Source organism: Eupeodes corollae, chromosome 2, assembly GCF_945859685.1.
Source record: "Eupeodes corollae chromosome 2, idEupCoro1.1, whole genome shotgun sequence".
NCBI lineage: Eukaryota > Metazoa > Arthropoda > Insecta > Diptera > Syrphidae > Eupeodes > Eupeodes corollae.
The window spans coordinates 107568916-107591206 of NC_079148.1; the positions used below are offsets into that span (position 1 = coordinate 107568916).

The 22291-nt window shown below is 35.2% G+C and overlaps 1 protein-coding gene across 1 annotated transcript in view; it reads left to right on the plus strand.

The window, feature by feature from the left end:
* Window positions 1-22291, plus strand: part of LOC129947178 (uncharacterized) — a 337053-nt gene that overhangs the window by 15253 nt on the left and 299509 nt on the right. The window contains exon 2 of the mRNA XM_056057626.1: window positions 15551-16029. The gene's annotated coding sequence lies outside the window, so the exon portion shown is untranslated. The remainder of the gene's footprint in view (window positions 1-15550; window positions 16030-22291) is intronic.

Genomic DNA, 22291 nt, shown 5'->3' on the forward strand with positions numbered 1-22291 from the left:
TAACTGAGAATCCCAGACTCGGTGACTCTCTGAAACATACGCTCTTAATGTTGTTTTAATAATTTGATTAATCCTTTCGGCAGGATTAGCCTGTGGGTGATAATGCGGAGTAAACCTAATTTTTGAAGAGTAACCTTCACAAAGTATCCTTAACTCCCTACTTTTAAACTGCGGACCATTGTCACAAATGACAATTTTGGGAACTCCAAATAACAGGAAAACATTATCTTCTAACTCTTTACATACCGCCTTTGCGGTGGCTGTCCTAAGTGGAAACAATAAGGGAAATTTGGTAAGATAATCTACTACTGTTAAGATATACATAAATCCTCTGTTGGACTTAGGTAAGGGCCCTACTAAATCGACGCTAATCATCTCCCAAGGAGATGATGCTCCTACTCTCTCAGTCATAAGACCGGCTGGCTTGTCATTGATCGGTTTCACTTGTTGGCATATACTACATTTCCTAACATATTTGGTGACGTCTACTCTCATCTTAGGCCAATAATATTTAGCTCCTACTCTCGCGAACGTTTTTCTAACCCCCATGTGCCCTGCTAGTGGACTATCGTGACACTCTTTCAACACTCCTAACCTATCTTTCTTTCCGACTACTAACTTCCACTCTTCGTTATTGTCGTGCACGATCACATGATTTGACTTTACAAATTTGTATAACCTGCCATTGTCTACTCTCCAATTCGGAAAAGCTAACGGATTAGACTCAACTGAAGAAACCATCTTAGCCACCCAAGGGTCCTTATCCTCATCTGAAATCCCAGCTAACTCTGGAACTCCCCGAGATAACATGTCTGGTACTACATGTTCTTTCCCTTTCCTATGAATGATTTCAAAATCAAACTGTTGGAGCCGAACTGCCCAACGTGCAAGTCTACCTTGTGGGTCTTTGAGATTGCTCAACCAAATCAAAGAATAGTGATCCGTTACGACCGTAAACCGAACTCCTTCGATATAAGGTCGTAACTTCTCGACCGCCCATAAAACTGCCAAACATTCCTTTTCCGTAGTGGAATAATTTCTTTCACTTCTATTGAGTGACCTACTTAAGTAACAAATTACTTTTTCCCCCTCTTCAAATGTTTGGGTGAGTACGGCCCCGATGCCGTAGTCGGATGCATCTGTCTGAACGACAAATGGAAGCTTGAAATCTGGACATGTCAAAATTGGAGCCGTGATTAAGCATTCCTTTGCTTGACGAAAACTATCTTCACATTCCTGTGACCAAACGAATTTCCTACTCTTTTTCAACAAATCTGTTAAAGGCCTAACTAGTGTTGCGAAATTCGGTACGAAGCGTCTGTACCATGAAACTGTCCCTATGAAACTCCTAACTTGTTTTACATTTTTAGGTGCTGGTATTTTGATCATACCATCAACTTTTTCGGGGTCTACGTGTAACCCGTTTTTGTCGACTACATAACCTAAGAATTTAAGAGAAGGTCTACAAAAATTACATTTGTCGCGGCCTACTTTCAGCCCCGCCTCTCGTAATCTCCTAAGAACCTCACCTAAAATCTCTAAATGTTTTTCAAATGTATCTGTGACAATAATGATATCATCCAGATACACGAAAACGAATGGCTCCAACTCAGGCCCTAACACACTATCGATGAAACGCTGCCATGTTGCAGGCGCATTGTGTAATCCAAAAGGCATTCTTTTGAATTGAAATAGACCCCTACCAGGTACCGTAAAGGCAGTGTATTTCCGCGATTCCATTGCCATTGGAATCTGCCAGTAAGCGGACTTAATGTCCAATGATGTTAAAAATTTGGCATTCCTAAGTTTATCTAAAATAGCCGAAATTATCGGCAACGGATACGCATCCCTTTCTGTCACCTGGTTAACCTTCCTAAAGTCGACACAAAACCTAAAACTATCATCCTTTTTCCTAATGAGAACAATTGGGGAAGCCCATGGACTATTTGATTTCTCAATGACGTCCTCTTCCAACATCTCCTGAAGTGATCTATCTATATGTTCCTGCATTGCAGGTGAAACTGGATAATACCTTTGTTTAATCGGCTCAGACGAAGTTTTAATGACATGTTCTACCATTGTTGTTACCCCTAATCCCTCTGGCATATTCTTGAAAGCATTCTCGACTAAATGTTTAAGTTTCCCTTTCTGATCCTCGTCTAATTCAGACTCCTCTGTGATAGACGTAGTATCTATCGAAGCCACTATCTCCTGGTTCGAAAAACTCCACATGTTTGAACGTAAATCCGGGACTATACCCGATAATGCCCAAAAATCGGCACCCAAAATCAAAGCATGCGGTAGGTTGGGAATGACTAAGCATTCAATCAAAATTGACCTACTCTCTACAACAATGGGTATTTTAACTATTCCTAAAACTCCTATACCTGCACCATCTGCTAAATGAACTTCCCTAATATTTGAACTATCTAATTGTAATCCTAAATCTTTTAAAACATGCCATGCGTCCCTACAAATAATCGTTCGCGATGCTCCAGAATCTAGTAATCCTAAAAACCTAAAACCATAAATATTAACTCCTAAAAACGGACGTCTATCTGTACCGCTTGAATCTAACGTGAAACCTAACCTAACTTTGTAAGCCAACTGGTCGCCAGCAGGCAACCTTCTTAACTCTGACGCCGGCGCTCTTGTCCTGCTGGCCCAAGAGTCCGTTGCCCGTTTCCCGACGAGCAGCGTCTACAATTTTGTCTTGTGGTCCCTACAGTACCACAACCAAAACAGCGCCTAGGAGCGGAACAGGAATTAGCGAAATGGCCTTCCCGGTTACACTTAAAACAACGATTGTTTCTATTCGGAGGGGGATCAGGATTAACCGCAACTCGAGTATCCGATACCGAGGCGATATAAGCAACATCCGGCTCCAAAGCCGACCTGTTGCGATAAGAGGGTGGAGGAACGAACGACTCGACATTTGCCCTAATGGTTTCCAGCCTTCTGCCCAAGGCCACCAAATCGTTGACTGACTTAATGTCAGCTAAACCTAGCTGTGTCTGGTAAAATGGAGCGATATTCTTCATGAGAATAGCCAACTTCCTATTCTCACTCAGAGGCTCCGAAAAACGTTTGAAAAGAGTCTGCATGAGCGCAACGTACATGCCTATTGACTCTTCCTTACCCTGGGTTCGACGCCTGACCTCATCCAACAAGAGATCATCATAGTTGGAGGGCAAAAACTCCAACTTCAATTCCCTAACCAACTCTTTCCATGTTGAAGCCGTGTCCCTAATCGCCCTAAACCAGAGGAGCGCCTTCCCAGTAAACAAATCCACCGCTGACCTGTAAATTGCTTCTTCCGAAACACCGCGAGCCTCCCTCAATTCTTCGATTCTTTCAATAAAAGAGTTCACTGATGAACCACACCGTTCACCAGAAAACTGCACGTTCCACTTGTATGGTCGCTCGGGGTTCCGGTCACGGGGTGTATCACCCTGTATTTGAAACCCACTAGAGCTCGTTCGTTGGCCGACTGACGCAGCTGGCGCTTCCAAATCTGCTGTCGACATTGTTGATTGATTATTATTATCGTTATTATTATTCAAATTTTTAGGAGGTTCTATCACCTCCTCTACCTCGGACAATTTTGCCATCAAAAGCAAAATTTCCCCCCTTAAATCAGCTACCTCGTTAACCTCATCCGAAGATTCGGCCTTAGACCTAGAAATCCTACCCAACGACCACTCAATTTTGGTCAACACTTTCTGATAATCCGACGACTTCGGATTTTTCGATACATTCGGAAGCAAATCCCTAATTTCCAAAACCTTCGCCCTAACCGCCTTTGAATCCTCTTCAAATGAATATGGATAGTGGGGACTATCCGAAGAAATTGAACCAGTCCGTTCCAGCATACGACTAGCCCTGAGAGTCATCCTCATCTCATCCACCTTAGACCCTTCCTTCAGGCCCCTAGCCCGCAACTCATAAACGAGTTCTTCTTTAGAAAGCCTATTTATATCCATCCTGACTAAGAAAAGGATAAATCAATTTACAAAACAAGTTTTTAATTTAAGACCGTTGATAACAAAAAATCACGACGACTATTATGCCCAATCAAACTAATAAAACGATCGATGTTTAAAACCAAGAAAATCTCAACCTCAACTTGAACCAATAAAAAAAATAGTAGTAGAAAAAAAAATATGGTAACACCAATAAAGTAAATTCAAATAAATGTTCGGATATCCAACAAAAGTAAGATAGTAACACCAAAAAGGGTAATATTGAAATTACTTTAAAAGAATAAAAAAAATTAATATGGTCACACCACTAAAAGATCAAATAAATTTTAATAACACCCAACAGAAAATCAATATGGTAACAATAGCAAAACAATTCTTTTAAAAATTAATTTCAAGAAACGAAATAAAACTTAATATGGTAACACCAAGAAGGATCAAATAAATTTAAAAAAAAAAAACGTATAAAATAAAATCAATATTAAGCAGAAGAAAAAAGAAATATATTAAAATTTAGTTCAAAAAAAAACAAAAAAGTTAGTATGGTAATACCAATAAAAATCAAATAAATTTTAAGAGGAATTATAAAATAAAATCAATATGCTAATAGCAGCAAAGAAAAATTATTTTAAAATTAATTTCAAGAAATTGAAATAAATGTTAATGTGGTAACACCGATAGAAATCAAATTAATTTCAAGAAAACCAAAAAAAAATCAGTATGGCAAATAGCAAAGAAAATTATTTTAAAATTAATTTTTTTTTAAGAAGACGAATAAAGTTGATATGGTAACACCAATATAAATTATATTAAAATTAAAACAAATTAAAAACCGCACTAAAAGAGAAGAACCGTAAAAAAAAATAAACTTGAAATTATTAACACGCAAAAAAAAAATTCTAATTGAATTGTACGAATATATATATAGGTAGGTAGAAGGTCACCTTCAAAATGTACCCCCAAATCTCGACTATCACGATTATAGTAGATATATTATAGTATATATATATACGTTTAATATAATTAATTTTTTTTAAATTTTATCAAAGAAAATAAAAAAAGACTCACTCATGAAAATACCGAAAACCTTTCCAACCAACTGCACAATTTCCACCGCTGCTTCCACTCCCAGTCAAACAAGTTTTTTCGTAATTTATCCTCAACAAAATCCTGTATAAAAAGGAAAAAAAATTAGCAGTACCAATTGCAAATAAAAGAAATCACAAACTTATCTAAACAAACAGACACCACGACACAGCACAAAATTTCCAACGCAAAGGGAACAATTTTCTTTTTTCAAGCCCCACGTTGGGCGCCAATTTGTTGCAATTTATTTTACTTTAAATTTAATAAAAATAAAGAAATTAACCTAAAACACAACACCCGCGCGAAATATTAAAGTATGAGAAATGAATTATGCCGAACTGTCAAACAACAGCGGCGAATAAGCGAAGAGGCAAAATTGCAACAAGCAGCAAATTAAGTGCTGCCACCACGACGAGCTCAGTGAGGGGTGGGTTCAGCAATTAGTAATCAATCGATGAATCGATTGATAAAGTTGCATGGGAATGTGGTATCACTTTGATATCAAAATTATTACTTTTATTATAAATTGCCACAGGGGCGGTCTTACGTTTCGTAAGAAAAAGGGCGCCAGCAATTTTTTTTGTTCCTGAAATAAAGAAAAGGAAATTGCAAACCTTTTTTTTTTTTTTTAAACACACACCAAGAGAAAAGCACAGTACAACCAAGAAAAGAAAACAAAATGGGTATCTTTTAGGACACTTTATTTATACGATGTGCCTGAGAAACCTTGCAAAAGCAGGATAAAAACTCAGGATCTTTTCAAAAACAACAACAAGTTCTATGGACTATGGACCGTTAAGGTCTTAATTCCCACAAATAAAATTGGGATAAAAGAATTAAAACAAGTTAAACGGAAATACACAAAATTTTACTTATCTTTTTTTTTTTCTCTGCAGAACCCCAAATAGATATTTCTCCTTTCCTTTCCTTCCTTTCTTTTTTTCCTTTTTCACTTTTTCCTTTTTTTTTTTTAAAACGACACTATTAATTTTTCTGGATTATTCTCAATTTTTTTTTTCTGTCTAAGTCCGAAAGTTATCTTCACGGTTTCAAAGTTCAAAAAGAATTGACGGCCAGATTCCAAGATCTGTCCTATCTCTTCCTTTCCATCTCCCAACATTGTAGCTTTCAGCCAATATGGAGTGGCGGATTTCAATCACTTCATCAACAGCCAATCGGAGATCGGCTTGTTGATCTCAACTTGTGATGAAATTCTCGCGATCCCGCTTACTCGCTCTTCTCTCACAGCTAAATGCAAGTCATCCTGGAATTCGCCGTCCGCTGGATTCACTTCCAGGTAACTTCGATTCCAGGAGCTGCATTCAGCCACCCCCACTTTCTTTTTCGATATCGGACAAAGACCGAGAAATTAAAAATCGAGAAAAACCTTTAAAGCAATCAACTAAACTTTAATTTTGACTTTAAGACCGCGCGAAAGGAAGGGAAAAATAACTATACTTTAGGATCTGTTACTCTACCCCCAAATTAAGTTGCCCGCAACTTAACCGTCCATAAGTCCATAAAACTTGTCCCGTATTACATTATTTTCAAAATGATTACAATTTATCGAGAAACAAAAGAAATTAACTATATAAAGACAAGAATTTTACCAAAAAGATTACAAAATTTACAATTTTAAGAATTTATGTTGGGCCGTAGGCCATTCTCCAGTTGGAGTAACTTCTGATGAAACTTTACGTATCAACCAGACCGTCCATCTGGTTTGGTTTCACTTCCATGGAAACCATCCTTCTTTTGAAACCTGAAACGAGACTTGGTATTTTTTTCCTCACGAAAATGACAGAGAGAACCATGGTCAGAAGGACTATGGCCGTCCCGCTCTCTCTCATCCTCGTGTAGAAGGAATATGACAAGTGTCAAATCGAATATTGTAAACAAAACAAGTGGGAAAGTGGATGCAAAATGCATCATTTTTTTTTAATTAAAATTAAATGTGGAAAGAAATTGTTGCGTTCATTTATAACGCAACAGTATATACGAAGATACTAAAAGTTAGAAGGACACTGTCTTTCTATTATCAGATTCTTATTAGAAAAATTTTCAGTATGTTGCCAATTGATTTGAAATGAACAAAACGAGAACAGTCTGAAATATAATAGCTATAAAAAACTGCTTCATTTAAGTGCAAAAAATAAAAAATAAACGTATCTCACATCCTCCACAACTTCTTTGACTTCTTGTAAAAGTTTAAGAATAATTCTTTTTTCTGCTCTGAACATTTTAAGCTTTGCAGAAGTATTCTATGACAATAAGACTTGCAGATCTTTTAGTTGTCTGTACGAAATTGTTTATAGGTCATTTTGGGACGTGCAGTTCCATGAATTTCCATATGAGAAACAATTGATAAGCAACTTAAAACTAGAGTGAAACAAGCAGTTTCATAATAAAGATTTTTATGACTACATCATATTTTATTTTATTATATACTTTTTTCTCTTTTGAAGACTCTTCAAGTTCGTTAATTTAGTGTAAAAGTCATAAAGTGAGACCTAGTTACAAGTTAACTTTGTACTAAAGGACATGTACTTTTTGTATAATAATCAGGTTTACCTACTTGACATAATTTATTTCTTGTGATCGCATAATACACGAGACACAAAATTAAAATGACCCTCATTCACTTGGTTTAGGCCATGTTCTCAATATTCCATCAGAGACTCTGTCTATGCATAATAATGTTATCGTGCTTGACACACAAAACAAAAAACAACAACAGCAAAATATTCTTTGAAGTTTATTCTGAAATATTTACCACAGAACCTATGCCTACTGAAGGATTGGATAATTTGACCTGCTGCTTGAAGTTTGACGAGTTGTTGAATCCTTGCCAACAATATGAATCGATATAATGGTATGTACCATCTCTTTTCTACGTACATACATATATATAAAAGAGGATTGTTTGAGACAGTTGAAGTTAATCAATCATTCATGTCCTGATTGTTGAGCCGGTGAAATATTATACAAAGGGGTTAGTAACGCCAATTCCTTTAAATGTATTGTCTTGATAGCTATAAGCAGGTTGCTATGGAGAAATGAGAAGTTATGTACCTGTTTACATTACGTATAGATATAAAGTACTCCTTTTGTAATAGTATGTTTGTTGTTCAATTTGTTAAGATTTAAATGGTATTAAAGAAGATTTATCCTGTGATTAACTACTTGTCTTGTTTTGGGATTAATGAAATTGGGATACGCACTGAAACTACGTGAACAAATTTGAATTCAGCTGATGTGAGGATAACAGAATGTCACACACTATATTTGGTCTAAAGATGTAAAAAATCTAATAAATTCAATAATTCACGAAACTCAGATTCAAAAATGGTCTTTTTGGCATTGGAACTAGATGAATGAAGTCATTTTCAAAAACAATTTGCAAAAAAATTTTAAAATGATTAAAAAAAATGTGTGGAACTTTTTTTTTTAAATATCTTTAAAAGACTCCTAACTTCATTTCATAAGGTCTAGTTTCAAAACCAACGGAGATCGAGATATGACCAATGCAACCCTTTTATTGATAACATCTCCGACTGTTTTAAGTCTTGTCAGCGCAGAATAAAATCATTTGGTACCTATTTAAGTTCTATTGGTTATAGACGTTGACTTTAAATACATTTTGATTTAAAGATAGTAACATCAAAAGATGTAAAAAAGACTTTCAGACAAATTGAGTGTGTCGTTGTTTTAAAATTAAAGTGTACATTTTGGTTGACCTTTAATAAGTTTATATCTCACAAACCAATAATGCTTACGACTTCAATTAAATTCTGGTAATAATTCTAAGTAATAATTTAACGTGATACCAAACCAGTATAGTTAAGAAGAATCAATGAATGATTTTTTTATAAATGAAAAAAAAAACAGAAACAAAATATTTGTCATCTATAGAATAATTTTATGCAAAAAAGGATACAGTTTTTGACGTCTCGTACATTTTTGGGAAAGAAAGGTTAACTTGACTCAAATATCTTGGCCGAAATTAAAGATATTGGCTTAAAATTAATTTCATCTTATAAAAAATATTGTTTTCAACACTCAGTAAAATGTTTATAAAACCCAACAGTCAGTTCTTTTAAAAGAAATTACATCTACGAAAAATACTACACAAAATGTTCTAATCTCGATATCTAGTTAAGATTAATCTATTGGCTTTAAAACGATTTCATTCTGTGCTGAATTTTGTTGTTAACGTTAAATTGTAGTCTTAAAAAATACAATCAATTTTTGTAGTTCCTGTCATAAGAAATAAAAACTTAAAGAATAAAAATTGGTGTTTGACTAAAGATTTCGCTAACAAAAACAAATGTTAATACTTTTTTCCTGGACCAAAAACCAACCAATAGTTTTCTCAAGAATTTTATTGTCGTTAATTTGAATAAAAGGTAAGATTTTAGAAATATAAATCTTTATAAACGTAAGGAAACACAATACTTTGTTAAACACAAAAACTTGGTAATGGTTTAACACTGTTCAAATATTCAAATTTTTATCTTTCAGTTTAAATCATTTTGGTACATAAGTATTAAAGTTTATTTTAGTGTACATTCCGACGATCTTAACTTTAAGGAACACAGCTTGAATAAAGTATGAAACAGGAACTGGTGATGATTATAAGACGTTCATTATGATAAAACAACTTCTCACTGACTATTCTAACATCCTATATGATGACTTTATTTAACAAATTTATTTAAACCTTAAAAATAATCCTGACAGTTTTTAGAAATTCGTAAATCGTAAGAACAAATCATGTGGGTTCCCTAACTTAAAGACTGATTCGACATCAAATAGTATTGAGCCGAGTATAATTACGATCATGTTTGCAAAGTACTTTAAAAATGCTTTTGTAGATTATAATATTATTTATAAGTTTTTTTTTTAACACATCTACCACTGTTGCAAATTTCACCCACTAAAATTCTATAAATTTCGTTATAAGTGAAGATACTGTCCTTAATAGTATCCTACAACTTGAGGAATGTTTTACTCCTGGTGCCGACGGTGTACCATCATCCGTTTTGTGTTCTTTTGAACAAATGTTTAAGTAACTCGCTGTTTCCTTTTATCTGGAAGAGCTCCTTCATAATACCAGTACACAAAAAAGGTTCTAAAACAAAATAATGAACTACTAACCTATTGCTTAACTATCTGTGATTCCTAAACTGTTTGAGTCAATCGTATGTAGCGTCCTTTATTTTCACTGTATAAAAACCAGCATGGTTTAGTTAAACAGCTTTCAACTGTTACTAATCTGTTTCACTTTACGTCCTTTTGTTTAGATTTAGATATTGAAAAACGTGAACAAGTATTAAAATTATCACAGCAAGGTTTTAACGACAATTTCATAAACAGAATCTCCTCATATTTGAAAGATAGACGTTAAAGTGTTAAATTTCGTAATGTGTGTTCAAGTTCATATGTTGTGAATTCTGGCGTCCCCAGGGTAGTCACCTTGGTCTTATTCTATTTATTTTATTTATAAATGACTTGGTTTCGATCATACAAAATTCGTCTGTCTTAATATATGTTGATGACATTAAATTTTGTAAGACAATTAACTCTACATCTCACTTTCTTCTCTGCCAAGAAGACTTAATATTATTTAGGGAACATTGCAATCATAATCGTCTTGTTTTAAATGTTTAAAAATGTAAAACCATGAGATTTACACGAAAAAAAGTTCCGATCGGTTTTAGTTACATGTCTACTAGATCTCCTTCTGACTTTGACTTATACAAACAAGCTCTAAAGCAATATAAAAAAGAATTAAGAAAGAGTAATAGGTCTTCTTGGAGAAGTTTTTATGGTAAAATATAAAATACTTCAGTAGCCTCAAGACTCAGGAAAATTCTCTCAAAAAGTCCAACAATACCCAGTGCTTTAAAGACAGAAGCAGGCACGTGGACTATCAAAGATGAAGAATCTCTTAATCTGTTATTAGACACCCACTTTCCAGGTAGCTCGAACATAATCAATGACTTAACATAAGAGTCTTAAGCTTATACAAGCGATTTAGTTGATCTAATAACGCGGGAAAAACTGCAATGGGCCATAGACAGCTTTGATCCATATAAATCTCCAGGACCAGATGGAATCATTCCGGCCGAACTACAAAAATGCTCAGACATGATTATTCCACCATTGGAAATCATTCTGACAAGCTGTGTAAGGTTGAGATATATTCCCAAAGCCTGGAGAATGGCAAAAGTAGTCTTCATTCCCAAAGCAGGGAAACCCTCACACGTTAACCCCAAAGATCTACGACCAATCAGCCTATCATCCTTCCTTCTTAAAACCTTGGAAAGATTGATTGAAATTTATATCAGACATAATTTAAAACCATGTCTCATTTCCACAGCTCAACATGCTTACTCTAAGGGAAAATCAGTAGAATCAGCACCTCACTCGCTGGTACGTACTATTGAACATTCCCTCGAATACAAAGAATATAACCTGGTAGCGTTCCTAGATATTGAAGGAGCTTTCAACAACGTCAGTTACCAGGCGATCACAATAGCAATGGATAAGCTGAAATTAGAGAAGTCACTCATAGATCTTATAAGTCTCATGCTCAAAAGCAGGACAATAATTTCTAACATGAGAAGTTTTACTACCACCAGATCGGTGAATCCCCAAGGTGGAATCCTTTCGCCTCTTTTATGGAACATGGTAGTAAACGACCTACTTACAGCATTGGAAGCCAAGTTCTCTCGGAACTCCTACAAAATGCCCTAAACAGGCTAACTAAATGGGCTAAGCAATGCGGATTGGACGTCAACCCACACAAAACAGAATCAATACTCTTTTCGAGAAGATATACAATTCCTCAGATTAGCCCACCCAAGATTAGAGGAATACCATTAAGCTTTTCCGATCAAGCTAAATATTTGGGCCTCATTTTAGACAAAAAACTAAATTGGAAGGCAAATATTGATGAAAGAGTCAAAAAGGCTACTGTAGCGCTTTTAACTTGTAAAAAGGCCAGAGGATCAAAATGGGGCTTCTCCCCAAAAATAACCCACTGGCTATACACTTCGGTAATCAGGCCGATACTCATTTATGGAGCCGTCGTATGGTGGACCGCACTGGACAAGATGGTAAATCTAAATAAGCTCATTAAAATCCCGCGGTCAGCAGGTATGTGCATCACAGGAGCACTTCGCACAACACCAACCGCAACATTGGAAGTGCTTTTAAACCTTACACCACTTGACATCTTCTCTAAAAAGGTGGCTGCCAACTCATGTGTAAGGCTTAGAGCCACCTCTCAATGGACCAGTAACAATACTGGACATACTACTATTCTAGACAATTTCAGATCTATTCCAGATCGCTTAGACTATACCACCCCAAAAATGGTATTTGGTAAAAGATTCCATGTGTCCATCAATTCAAGATCCTCCTGGGAAGAAGAGGGACCCCTGGAAGACGATGCGGTACACTTCTATACTGACTGTTCAAAGACCGATCATGGAGTTGGAAGTGGTATCTTTTCAGAACAACTGAATCTCAGTCTCCACAAACTCTCGAACAGTCCACGATTGTCAATCATCTCTCTGAATGAGATGACGGAACAGTTTAACATTCACCTCATTTGGGTGCTGGGCCACAGAGACATTCCGGGAAATTGCAAAGCCGATGAGCTCGCCAAAAACGGAACACTTCTGCCTTATGTTAGACAAAAACTAACATAGGAACACCACTTGCTACATGCAAATATCTTCTCAAGCAATATGCTCTAGAAACAACAAATGCTAGATGGTCACAAAGTACCACCTGCCTAGCAACCAAGCAAATATGGCCAAGTATTGACTTAAAACGGTCAAAAAGCTTGATATCACTGAGCAGACAAAGTATAAGCTCTACAATTGGAGTAATAACGGGACACTGCCTCATAGGAAGACATGCTCTGAGGCTAGGGGTCTACACAAATGACTTCTGTAGAAGCTGCATGGACGAGGAGGAAGAGGAAACAGTCCAACACCTTCTGTGTACATGTCCACCACTCTCCATTAGAAGGAATTACTTTCTCGGTAATCCCTTCTTCGATAATACCAGTGAACTGGCAACGATTGGCACAAAACGTCTCTCTAACTTTATTAAAAGTACAAAATGGTTTGTTTAAATTCATTACTCTCCCATGAGTAACCTCATTAGTGGTATCACAATGGACCCTTGAGGTCTACGTGTGTCAATGACATCTGGACAGCCACTCCAACCTAACCTAACCTAGTTATATGTTTGATTCTTGTCCTTTAAGTAGAGTATATGTATTTTCTGACTAAGGTGTTGTCTTAGATCCTAAACTAACATTCAATCAACATATTATTTTCATAATTAAAAAAGCAAATAGAGTTCTGGGTTTTTATAAGAGATTTGGCCGTGATTTCCGTGATTTCCGTGATTTCCGTGATCCATATGTTTTATATTACTTTTTGTTTTATTTGTGACAACAGTCCTGAAATATGCTTGTACAGTATGGTCTCCTTACTATGCCGTATAACAATACCCGAAGCCATTCTGAAATGATTTTTGCGTTCTTGTCTGCTATCCCTTTCGTGGTTTCAAGATATTCAAACTTTACCGCCTTATTAACAAAGACTTTCTTCCATAAATCTTCCTTCTTTGACAAATCAGAGGATGATGTATTTGCAGTTTTAGAGAAAATTTAAATATGAGCGTAACTAAAGTATTTCTTCACCTTTTTAATCCTATCGGAAGAATCTTTTGTTACACGCAGTTAACGCAATTCTTTTGTGTATCAAGTGTGGCTATAGTTTGCATTTCTTAATTTAAAGATACATCTGTGTCCGAAAAGCTTGAATTAAACCACACGCCGTGTGGAAATTATTGGGAGTTAAGAAAAATCCTCTTACCTTTAGTAAAAGAGGACAAGCCTGTTAAGTTTTTTGACTTTTGTCCTGTGTTTTTTGAAATTGGTTGTTGGGTTATAAATCCCGATACTCTAGAAATCTGAGAATTGAACATCAGGCGAGAAAAATTCTTCTTTTTTTTTTTTAAATTGTATACACACAAGAAGTTCGTTTTAAATGTCACCCTTAACATTGGCTTTTTGAACCCATAGTTAACTATGCAATGTTTGAATAATTTTTAATTTTTGTTTACCAAGCTGGAGATAAGTTTATTCAATATACACTTACAAACCCTACTGTTTTGAATATTTTTACAACCGCAATAATGTTTATATTGCTTTATTGCATTGGCAAGATCCACGTCAATCTCTGAAAATCTTAAACAAACAAAAGAACTGTTTATTTTTCTACTCTCACATCCATAATAATCCCCGGTCTGATTGTAAATTTTTATTAAAACGATAACGATAAAAAAATGCAAACCAAAAGAATTTTCCTCACCAAAAAGAGCGTTTTTTTTTTGTTTTTGTTTTTATTTTTGTTTTGCATTTTATAGAGTATATATTTCCTGGAAAAACTTTAATAAATGTTTAAGCTTGAAAACCGGAAAAATCTGCAGGTAAATAGGGACAAAAAGAAAAACGAAATAAGCAAACAAGCAAGAAAGGGAGAAAAAAATAATAACCACGTTTACAGCCCCCATCTTGTCCTAGTAGCCTGCTGTTTCCCGACCAAAAAAAAATCTTAATTAAGGAATTCGGTCTCTATCCCTTGTTTCATATTCGCAATAGAGAAAACAGAAAAAAATGATAAAAAACTAGAGGAAACAGACTTTGGGAAAATGAGAAAGGAACAATACACGAAATACAAATTAGCATCTCAGTATAGGGATTAAGGCAACGGCAAGGTGAAAAAACTTTCAAATATTTGTTGCGCCACCATGCAAATAGAAGGATTTGAGTACACAATTGGAGTTGGGATCGTCGCCGCCCCCATCCCTTCTCCTATCGCTCTTTTAACCCTACTCTCCCTCCTCACACTGAAGGTACCTTCTGTGTACACATCCATGGACTTTCGAAACGCTACAAGGGTTAGCAAAGCAGAATCCTTTGTCAGATTCATTGCCGAGGCAAGTTGTTATTTACTCGAGCCAACTAACCCGGCACAAAGCGGAAAGACAAAACCTCCTCCTTCTCCTCGCCACCGTCGTCGCCGCGCCGAATCATCCTTAGTCGTCGCCGTCGTCGTAGTCATCGTCATCATCGTCGTCGTCGTTGCATCCCTAAGCTCTATTCTCTAAGAACCGTGAGACTTACGATAACTGATGTCCACATTTTAGATGTGGTACAAGTTATAACGTTCCACTCACATTTGCCACAGGGATATCCGGGATATGTGACACACTCTATCTTTCCCTTTCGTCCATGCACCCGGACAATACTTGAAAAAAAGTAAAGAGAATAAAAGCGAATTCAACTGCCGGGATATTATCTATTTTAGTGTTCTGCACTTGCCACCATTTTCTAGTCCTGATGCACAAGAATTCACTATTAATTCAGCGTATTTTCTGTGCTTCTTTTCTTGCAGTTCCTTACTCGGGCTCCGGGCTTAGACCTACAACTCTTCTAGTGAATAACCCCATACACTACTCACGGAACTCCAAAGAGCACACTGCACTAGCAAAGAAGGACGAAAGATCGGATTGCCGTCGGGATAATAATACGATTCATAGGATGCACATACGCCATAGTGAACGCTACTGCTGTATGGGACGTATTCAGCGAACGGTATTGTGGAGTGGCCGTGTAACTTTTTAATGACAAAAATGCGGTTACCTAGTGGTGGGGCAGAGGATTACAGGAAAAAATAAAAATAAAAATAATAAAAAAAAAACACGAGAGGAGGGTGGGGTGAGCGATAGCGTAACGACGACGACGACGACGGCTACGAAAACTACGAGAAGGTTTTTCAACTCGATTGCTGTTGATATAGAGTGCGCATTCAGAGGAGCAGTGGGGCACGAAGGGCTTAATTACTGGAGCGTTAAGGATTCATCTGGAAAAGAGGTAAACGTAAGCGCATTCGTGTATTTTTTGGTGTCAAAAGGTCGAGTGGACTTAACCACGGAGATTAATTTCATCAGCTTAAAACTGATGAACTGTTTGTTTGAGGTTATGTTTCTTTATGTTTTTTTTTTATTTTCTGATTTCTATACACCCTGACGCACCTATTTATGTATCTCCACATCTACCTACACATATTAACACAATTCATTCATTTTGTTATCAACGCTATTTTGCAATTTTTTATTATTTTCATAATTGCATACACACAAACTCTGTTTCTGTGCATGTATAAAAACTTAACGCACTTATTTTAACATTAATATTTGTAATTAAAATTTTTCGAAACAAATTGTAAATGACTTTGTTGGGATAAAATTATCTTATACAAATTGTTAAATTAAAAATAAAAGTACCAATCTATATTCTGGATATACATATACTCGTAATCGTATAATGGTGTTGCTTTTTTTAATGTTACATTGTGATGTTGGAGGATTTTTAACTCTTAAATGAACCATTTGAGGTTTTAAAAAAAGAAAAAATACTGAAAATTTTTAATGAAGTTCATGTGGATTGGGCGTGATTTATATTTTATCCACAATTGGATGTGAATTATTTTTCCTTGAAAATGATTCATGAAATTTTTAAATATTTTTTTAATCCTTTACATAGTAAAATTTATAAAAAAAGTTTTAATATGCGTTCCGAACAAATTGTAACAAAGTTATTTGTTAGTCGATAATCATATACACACCTACATATGTATGTACGTTGCATATTAATTGGACTATCAAATACAATGTGATGTTTTCTACCCAATCATGGTATTTTTTTGTTGGTCTGATTAAATTTTAATTTTAATTTTTTTTTTTTTGACAGGAGGAAATCTTCAAAAGACACTTGGCAGTATTCGACACCAAGTAGTGTGGGACTTTTAACCACTAAAACCACCTATTCATCAGGACCAATCTTGAAGGATCGACTTCCGATTTCTTTTCATCGCTTTTACTTTGAACAGCCTTTTTAGGCGGTTCCTTCTTAGTATTGTATTCAGCAGTTAAATCGCAGATGTATTTTTGTTTCTGAACTCTTGGAATTTTTTGGCAACTGGGCAGCCTCTATAGCTTGTCGGGTGATTACCCTTGCAGTTTACACATTTTGCTTTCTGATCTTTGCTCATAAGACAATTTTTAGTTGCATGTTTTCCTTGGCACTTTACTCATGCAAACTCTCGGTTGCAGTATTTTTGGGTATGACCAAAAGCTTGGCAACGTTTGCACTGCGGAACAACTTTCGATTTTCGGAGTGGTTCAATCTTAGCAGCTGTGCCCAAGATTGATCTTATTTTATAAATCTCCTCGAGACTTTGTTTCCAGTCAAAAGTAAGCATGAATAAAGGCAGCAACCTCTTACTTGTCATTGATTCTCCAGAGAAGTTTTTAATTGTCTCATTCTTAAATAGATTGACTGCTTCAAGGACTTGGAAGCCTTTTTGTACAAGATTCTTCTAGTTCTTCGGGAGAGCACGAGGAATGAAGACCTCTGGCTACTACTTTTATTGACCTTGTAGCTTTGTTCTCATATGAGTGCCATTGTATTTGGTGTTTGCTCATTTCTTCAGTGACAGATCTATACTCGTCAGCTTCTTCGACTGTGACTCTCCAGTTGTCTTTGTTGTACGATGTGTATTTGCAAGCTTTTTTAGTACATTTTTCTATTATTTTCTTAAGATCTCCAAAAATTGCAAATCCTGAGATCATAATTGGTGGTGATGTAATTTTTTTTTCTGCCTTTAGCGTGAGATATTGATTTAGCGACACCTAACACTTTAGTTCCTGTAATCAACTCTTTTTTATTTTCGGTTTTAGAGCTTTTCTGATTTCTTGAACTAGTCTCGGGACTACGTTTACGTTTCTTTGTGGTATGCTTATTTTTCTTTTTCTCAGTTTCAAACAAGAGTTCTTCTTCATCAGTTTGATATTCAGGTTCAATATATTTTGGACTTAACTGAATCGTGGACTCTGAATCTTTCTTGTCAAGCAAGGAAACTTTCTTTTCGAGTTTTTTCACTTGCAGCTGAAGACTTTGAATTAGAACTTCAAGTTGTTTTCTTGCCGCTATTTCAATTTGCAATTCTTCAAAGTAGTTCTTTGATTTTGATTAGTCTATCTCTTTGACTTTGTTAGAACTCTGTTGATCTGTGATGTCGATCTCTTCATTGATCTTGGTTCCTTTTTCGCTGATGTTTTTAACATCTATAGTATTGTTTCAGGTTGTCAATGATGTAACACCTGAAGTAAATTTGTTTGAACTTATAATTTATTTAGTAGGAATATCAATGCATTTCTAAGAAAACAAACTATGGCCAAAAACTGCTGGAAAAGAGTTAGAATCTAGTGTTTACACTCTGATTAATTTTCATAAAAAAGAAACTTTTTCAGTGGGACTATTTCGATCTTGAGCGTTTTCTAACTTCGAATTGGAAATTTGACATTTTTTGACGTTGCATAGTTCCTCGAGTCGAAAAAAAAGATCTTAAGAGAGATGTCTGTCCGTGAACAGGTGAAACAAAACTCACAAGTACATAAACCTAGAACCGAAGGCTGCAAACACGAAAGTGGAAAAATCATAGTGGAATTGCAGTCAATTCTGAGGATATAGAAGGACTAATTCTGCAGACTGTATAATGGCGACCACGAACCGAATTGCGCTGTTAGGCAGGATGATTAATTTAACATAGACGAAATCCAACAAACCCGTCCTCCTGAATTAGGCGAAGTAAAGATTCCCATATCTAAGCTGAAGTCCAATAAAGCCGCTGGAGCGGATGGCTTGAATGCCGTGCTCTTTGAAGCAGCTGGAGATAATTTGGTTAGGAGCATGCGCTAACTTATCTGTAAGATATGGTCGGAAGAAAGCTTGCTCGATGAATGGAACCTCAGTATTGTTTGCCCTATCCTGAAAAAAGGAGACATTCTAAACTGCACCAACTATAGGGGAATCAGTTTACTTAACATCGCTTACAAAATCTCTTCTGCCGTATTATGTGAACGTCTAAATCCCATCGTCAAAAACCTGATAGGTCCTTATCAGTTTGGTTTTAGACCAGGAAAGTGTACAGTTGATCAAATATTCACATTACGGCATATCCTGGAAAAAACACAAGAACACCGAATCGGGACCCACCATCTATTCATCGATTTCAAGGCCGCATATGACAGCATTTACAAGGACAAGCTGTATAGAGCAATGTCTAGTTTTGGAATCCCTGCCAAATTCGTTCATTTGTGCAGGGTGACCATGGAGGATTCACGTTGCTCCATAAAGGTTTGAAACAACTTAACAGAACCTTTTGATGTCAAAAAAGGTTTTATATAGGGTGATGCGCTTTTATGTGATTTTTTTAACATCGTTCTTGAAAAAATAGTGCGAGCTCACACATCAACACTAGAGACACTTTCTTTCAAAAGTCTGTCCAATGTTTATGACATTGACATAATCGGAAGAACTCAGCGTAATGTCATTGGGGCTTTTGTGAGTGTTGAGGCGGCAAAAATTGGTTAAACGGCTTAAGAAGGCCAAACAAAGTATATGCTGTCGTCAAGAAAGGACCTACAACACCGACATCTCGGTCAAAACGTCATCATCGGCAAACGTAACTTTGAGGTAGTTAAGGCCTTCGTCCGCTATAAACGCAGAAAACAACACCTGTGCTGAGATGAAACGAAGAATAACTCTTGCTTACCGCTGTTGGCTAAGAAAGCAATTGAGTAGCAAAGCCCTGTTCCGAGGAACCAAGCAATTGAGTAGCAAAGCTCTGTTCCAAGGAACCAGGCTTTATTAGACCCGTATCATCTCCGTCCTGCTATACGGTGCAGAAGTATGGACTTTGACAAAAACGGATGAAAGAACCTTGGGTCGCTTCGAGAGAAAAGTTCTTCGTGTGATCTACGGTCCCCTATGCTTTGAAAGGGCGGGGAGGAGAAGATGTACGGGCCGTACAGTGACTAAGACTAAGCCAAAAGGGAAAAAGTCCTACGACTAAGATGGCTGGGTCACATAGAGCGCATGGAAACCAATGCTCCGGCCTAGAATGTCTTCGAATCCCCACTGCACAAGTGGAAAGTGACCTCACAGAACTTGGTGCGTGAAACTACAGAAAACTAGGACCGAGTTAGAAAGAGAAGTTTGTTGTGTGAGGAACTAAATCACACAGGACTGTAGCGCCACCTTAAAATAGTAAGTAAGTAAGTCTGTGCGTGCGTGTGTGCGTACGTTCGTACGTTTGTACTTTCACTCAAGAACCAGTTGATACGTGTATATCTACTTCAAATACATTTTTTTATATAGACAATAATGCAGAAAGATGCAAGAAGAGCTCTTAAAAAACTTGCGTGGTTGTTTTTTTTACCATAGCAATTTTGGAAAAAAGGTGAACATTTTGGTTAGCCCAAAATATTTACGAACCAATAACGCTAGCTTGTTCAATTCAATTTTACATTATATATCGTAACGTTATTCCAAAGAAATATTTTTTTGAAAAAAATTCCAATTAAATTTTTATTTATAAACCAAAAAAAGAAATGAAAAAAAAAAATATTTATCACCTCGAAAATTTTACGAACAAAAATGATTTTATCTCGAAACCAATTTTGTGCAATAAAGAATAACCTTTTTGGTAAATTTTTGAGAAATATAGGATATAGATTTTTTTCTTCTAAAAAATAGAATCCTAAAATTTTGTTTTTACTAAAAGTTGGTAAAAATTGATTTTCGACTCAAATATCTTTACTAAATTTAAGATTATGGCTTAAAACTTCTATTGTCTTATAAAAATATTGTCTTAAACATTCATTAACATTTTAAGTATAATTGAATTGACAGTTTTTAACAAAAAAAAAAACCTAAAAAAAACAATACTAAAACTTAGTACAAATTTATTTTCCACTCAAATATCTTTTCAAAAATTGGAGATAGTCAGTTTTTTTTAAAAAAAAATTAAAATCTACAAAAAAGTAGGCAAATTAATATCATTCGTCCAATTTGTATTTGTTTTTATAATAAATGAAAACTTTTAAGAAATTTAAATTTAAAAAAATTAAAATGGTTTTTCTGCTAAAAATCTCGTAATCAAAAATTTTCAAATTCAAACTAAATTATTGTTAGTAATTTTTAGTTAAGACACGAAAACCCACAAGTAGTTTTTGTTTGTTTTATTTTATTTTTTGTCAAAAAAAATAATTTAAAAAATTGAACTTATTTCAACAACTACTAGTTCAAAGTTAATATCTTATATCAAAAAGGCAAAAGAGGCTAGCTTGCAATCCAATCTGATAATTTTTCATCAACGCCCTTCTGTACGTTTTTTTAAAACTTTAATAGCAATATTTTGTGTTAGAGAAAAAATTCAATATCATTTTCTATCATCAAAAGACTTTAGTTGATTAAAAGCTTTCAGTTGAATTTTTTAAAAAATTAACTAAAAGTTAGAACCAATATCTGTTTTTTTCTTTCAGAAAACCAGTATTTGCCATTTTTTTTCAAGTTTTTGGAAATTTTGTATTTCTTATGAAAACAAAATAATGATGCGATTCTTCTGTGAAAATTATTCCACGATAACAACCTTATGTTGCATAGAATGAAATAATTATAACCTTAACTTATTTTCGAAATATTCGAATCAAACATCAGTTCTTACCAAATTTGCGAAATATTTTGTGTACGTTCTTATTTTTTCTTTAAAAATTTAAATATATGTAAATAGCATAAAATGAAAAGGGTTCTGATTGTTGCCAAGTTATTCGATTGGAAAATCAATGTTTACTAACTTTTCTAAGGTTCTTATTTCTTATTAAAAAAACATTTACGATTTTCTCAAAATGTTACCATATATCAAAAAAGTTATTCTTCGTTGCATATTGTATTAGCGGTGACAAATATTCGTTTGCAAGTTTTGTTTTGTTAAAAAAAACGTTAATTAATTATGTTTTCAAAAATATACTCATTTGGTATCTCGTTACAATGCATTATATAAAACTTTACCGAAGTCGCTAGCGTTATAGATTCGTGAGCTATTAAAAAAGTATCATAGCTGACATATTACGAATGATTACCAAATTTTGATAATGGATAGTCTCTGTTGAGATTCAAAAATTTTCTTTCACTGACAAAATTTGAAATAAATTTTTATAAAATCTTGGCTATTTTAAAAACAAACCACGAGCAACAAAATTTGGGCTGGTAACAGATTTGGAATTAAAGA